At 38.3% G+C, this 5,154-nt stretch overlaps 1 pseudogene; it reads left to right on the top strand.

Annotated features, from left to right (window-relative positions):
• Nucleotides 1–1,508: 1,508 nt before the first annotated feature.
• On the top strand, nt 1,509–4,742 carry LOC120076301 (annotated as a pseudogene).
• Nucleotides 4,743–5,154: the final 412 nt, after the last annotated feature.

Consider the following 5,154-nt stretch of genomic DNA (forward strand, 5'->3'; position numbering starts at 1 on the left):
TTCATGTCCTCGGGATCCCTCTTATTCGGATGTGATACCGGTTCATTCATGTACCCCGAGTTCACATTTAAAATCGGTTTAATAGGATTAAATTGGTTGGAATAGAAGATTAAATTTTTTTGAAACCTATCTATAAGGACCTTTTGTCTAAGGCGGGTTCTGGTTAGGCTGGGGTTCTTAATTTGACGGAAACGTAACATGTCCTATGGTCTCTGTCATTAGTTCACACTATGAGATCATTCTGTACTCCCTCATGTCGCCTTTGTGCATCCCCCTTCAGATGGATTTTGTGCAGTTGGTCAATATCAAGGTGAACTCCAAAAATGGATAGGGTCGCTTTAGGGTTTTCCCCAATCGGATTTTTCCCTTCGAATTGGTCTTTTGGGACGGACCTCTAGGGCTTAAAATGGCGGGTCACACTTATGGAAGATTGTTAAGCAAGTTAATGAACTCTTGGCCAAGTCAATGATGGTTAGTTCTTATAGGAACAAGAGTTGTTCTGGTATTAATGACCTCCCTTCGGCGACTTTTTTCCTAAACCTTTGAAGTGTCATTGCGAAACTAGATGTCACATGGAGTTCATGTTAGTTTTGCTAAAACCTTATTGGATGTTGTTTTGTTTTACACCGGGTATTTTCTTAAAACCTAAGGTAGGTCAATGTGTTTTTCTTTTCAATAACTCGTTAGTCATTCGTTTAAAGCTTTTAAAGTGACCGATTACTTACAATGGAAAGACTCGTGTGAAACGAATTTCGTGGCAAACGACCGCGACCACTACTCTCCAAAAGAGGAGACAAGACAATAAATATGATTATTTGGTCTTGGAAATGTGTTTGGTAGAGAATGATGATTCTGCCTAGATCCTTGATTCATGTGCTACCAACATTCAGTTCCTCTTACCAAGGATTCAGTTCCTGGCAAACGTTGCCACAGGGAGAGATGACTCTTTGAGTCAGTACTGGTGAGGTTGTTTCAATTGTTGCTGTAGGCAGGCTGAAGTTATTTATTGACAAGACATTATTTGTTTACTGGATAATGTTTTTGTAGTTCCTCATATTAAGAGGAACTTAATCTCGGTTTCTTGTCTCATTGAACAAGGCTATAACCGGTCTCCTTTTCTGAGAAAAAAGTGTTTATTTTCAAGAATGGAATGGAGATTGGTTATGGTTCAATGGAAATAAACTTATATGTACTAAGGCCGTTAGTCATAAAAGCCTTGTTTAACACTGAAAGTTCAATACGACAACAACAGCTAAAAAGACCAAAGGTTTCTCCAAAGGAAAATGCCCATCTTTGGCATCTTAGGTTAGGTCACAAAAACCTCAATAGGATTGAGAAGTTGGTGAAAAGTGACTTCTAAAAGGTTTACAAGAAAACTCCTTGCCAGTATGTAAATCATGCCTCGAAGGCAAGATGACCAAATGACCTTTTAATGGAAAATGTTACAGAGCCAAGGAAGCCTTGAAGCTTATACATTCAGACCTCTATGGTCCGATAAATTTTCATACATGATTATTCAAATTCAGGTATCTCTACCTAATGCAACGTAAGTCTGAAGCCCTTGACAAGATTCAGGTTGAAAACTTGTTAGGTAAGAAGATAAAAACACTACGATTTGATCGTGGTGGGGAGTATATGGACCTCTAATTCCAGAACTATATGATAGAACATGGGATTGTGTCCTAACTCTCGGCCTTGGTACACCTTAGAAGAATGGTGTATCAGAAAGGAGAAATAGAACCTTGTTGGACATGGTTCGGTCTATGATGAGTTATGCTTATCTTCTAGACTCGTTTTGGGGTTATGCAGTGGAGACTGCACATTATATCCTGAACAATGTTCCTTCAAAAAGTGTTTCTGAAACACCTTTTGAGTTATGGAGAGGCCGTAAAGGTAGTTTACGCCATCTCAAGATTTGGGGTTGTCCAACACATGTGCTAGCGACTAACCCAAAGAAGTTGGAACCACATTCGAAGGTTTTGCCTCTTTGTAAGCTACCCCAAGGAAACGAGAGGTGGATACTTTTATGATCCGAGTGAGAACAAAGTGTTTATTTCCATAAATGCTATCTTCTTGGAAGAAGAACGACATGAGGGATCATAAACCACGAAGTAAGCTCGTTTTACCTGAGATCTCAAGTGAGATTGAGATTGCTGAGGGTTCAACAAAGAGTTGTTGAAAAGGCCGACAGATCAACCAAGAGTTGTTGAGGTCAGTACATCTAGTCAACCAGCTCAAGAGTTGAGACTGCCTCGACGTAGTGAGAGGGTTATGAACCCATCGGATCGCTACATGGGTTTGACTGAAGCCTAAAACGTCATTACGAATGATAGGATCGAGAATCCGTTGTCTTTTGAGAATGCAATGGAGGATGTTGACAAAGATGAATGGGTTAAGGCCATGAACTAGGAAATGGAGTCTATGTACTTCAATAACGTTTGGGAGCTTGTTGATCCACCTGATGGGGTAAGACTTATTGGGTGTAAGTGGATCTCTAAGCAAAAGAGAGGTATAGATGGAAAGGTGCAAACCTTTAAGGCTAGACTCGTGGCAAAGGGTTATACCCAGGTTGACGGAGTTGACTATAAGGAAACTTTCTCACTTGTTGTCATGCTGAAATCTATCGGGATTCTCTTGTCCATAACCACATTTTATGATTATGAAATATGGCAAATGGACATCAATACTGCTTTTCTTAATAATAATCTTGAGGAGACCATCTATATGACTCAACTAGAGGGGTTTATAGTTCCAGATTAAGAGCAAAGAGTTTGCAAGCTTAATAGGTCCATTTATGGGCTGAAATAAGCATCTAGATCTTGGAACATCAGATTTGATACTGCTGTCAAGTCGTTTGGCTTTAACCAGAACATTGAAGAGTCTTGTGTTTACAAGAAGATCATCAACAGCTCAGTAGCTTTCCTGGTACTATATGTGGATGATATCCTACTCATTGGGAATGATGTAGGTTATCTGACAGACATTAAGAAATCGCTAGCTGTGTAATTCCAAATGAAAGATTTGGGTGAGGCACAGTATGTTCTCAGAATCCAGATCTTTCGAGATCACACGAACAAATGGTTAGGCCTGTCTTAGGCATCATACATTGATCAAATGTTGATCAGGTGCAAGATGCAGGATTCCAAGAAGGGTTTGTTACCCTTCACGCATGGAATCGTTTTGTCTAGGGATTAATGTCCTAAGACACCTCAAGAAGTTAAGGAAATGAGATGGATTCCCTATGCTTCTACTGTAGGAAGCTTGATGTATGCAATATTATGTACTAGACCCGACATTTGCTATGCAGTAGGGATTGTCAGTCAGTATCAGTCCAATCTAGGATTTGATCACTAGACGGTGGTCAAGACGATCCTCAAGTATCTTCGGATAATGAGGGACTACATGCTTGTGTTATTATTTTTTATTATCATCGACCGAGAAAAAAAATCTAGTGGCATCAATCAAATTTATTAATATATTTTAAAAATGAAATAGGCTCTAACAAATGAATGGAAGGAAGCTTGTGCATCAACAACCAAGAGTAAAGTAATTATTCCAAAAGAAACTTACAAGTTAAGTGCAGTTAAGTTGGTGGGCCCTTGCAAATGCCCTATTGAAATTCAACTTCAAGGAACATTGTAGGCACCACTGGATCTAACAGGAGACGGATGGATTAGTTTCAGATATATTGATTACTTAACGTTAACAGGTGGTGGTGTTTTAGATGGGCAAGAAAAAGTGGCGTGGGAGAAAAATGATTGCCATAAAAACCCAAAGTGTGATCGAATTCCCATGGTAAGCATGATTTAATCATTTAACAAACATTTTTAGTACTATTGGCCTATATATTATTTATTGTTACAATGAATTGTCAAACTAACATTTACATTTTCTCTTTTTTCAGTACATATACATAAGCATGATAATTTATTTTCTTAAAAATGCAGAGTTTGAAGTTAAGATTTATCAAAAATTCGACAGTAGGTGATATAACATCTAAAGATAGCAAGAACTGTCATGTCAATGTATTGGGTTGTAAGAAACTCACCTTTCAACATTTCACAATAAATGCACCAAGAAATAGTATTAATATTGATGGAATTCACATTGGTCGATCTGTTGGGATTAATGTCCTTAATACAAACATTGGTACTGAAGATGATTGTATCTCACTTGGGGATGGAAGTAAGTAAGTAACAATTACTAACGTGACATGTGGGCCTGGGCATGGTTGTGTAGGAAGCCTAGGAAAATACAATGTTGAAGAACCTGTGGAGGGAATCACAGTTAAGAATTTTACATTGATGAATACATCAAATGGCATTAGAATTAAAACATGGCCAACTTCTCCTGCTACTAGAATCGCTTCTGATATGCACTATGAAGATATAATTATGGTCAATGTCAGCAATCCAATTCTCATAGATCAGGAATACTGTCCACACAACCTATGTAATAAACAGGTACAAAAGTTATTAAATTTTTTTTTAATTTAATTTTTAATACTTAAATTAAGTGACATTACCATGTCCTATGTTCTTGACTTTCAGAGTCCATCAAAAGTCAAGATTAGTAAGGTTAGTTTCAAGAACATCAGAGGTACTTCAAATAATGCGCTCGCGGTCAAACTTGTTTGTAGTTTTGAGTTTCCATGTGAAGATATAGATCTAGCTAACATTGACCTCACATATAGTGGAAGGAAACTTGCTGACCTAAACGATCGTCTAACGTGCGTGCGTTAAATGATACACAAGCATCTCATCGTCTACACGACCCACTACTCTGCAATCGCATACCCGATTGTCAAAACGATACGATCAACTCTTGATCGCATACCCCATTATTTAACCGATGTGTTCAACAACGATCGCGTACTCCATCGACTTTACGATGCGATCAATAGTGATCGTGTCCACATCTTCTACATGATGTGATCAACCCTAGATCGCCTCCTTACTCGAAGAACCGCAACACTTGCCCAGAACTTCTTTGACGAACGACTCAAAACTTCAAACAAACTATGAATACAGACTCGATAATGATTTTTAATGCCCAAAAAATGCAGGGGCCTTTACAAACAACTGCAAATGTAAAAGGATTTAAATCAAAACGAGGCTAGTCATCTCGAAAACAACCATAAATCCACACATCCAC

The sequence above is a fragment of the Benincasa hispida genome, chromosome 4 (assembly GCF_009727055.1).
Source record: "Benincasa hispida cultivar B227 chromosome 4, ASM972705v1, whole genome shotgun sequence".
Lineage (NCBI taxonomy): Eukaryota > Viridiplantae > Streptophyta > Magnoliopsida > Cucurbitales > Cucurbitaceae > Benincasa > Benincasa hispida.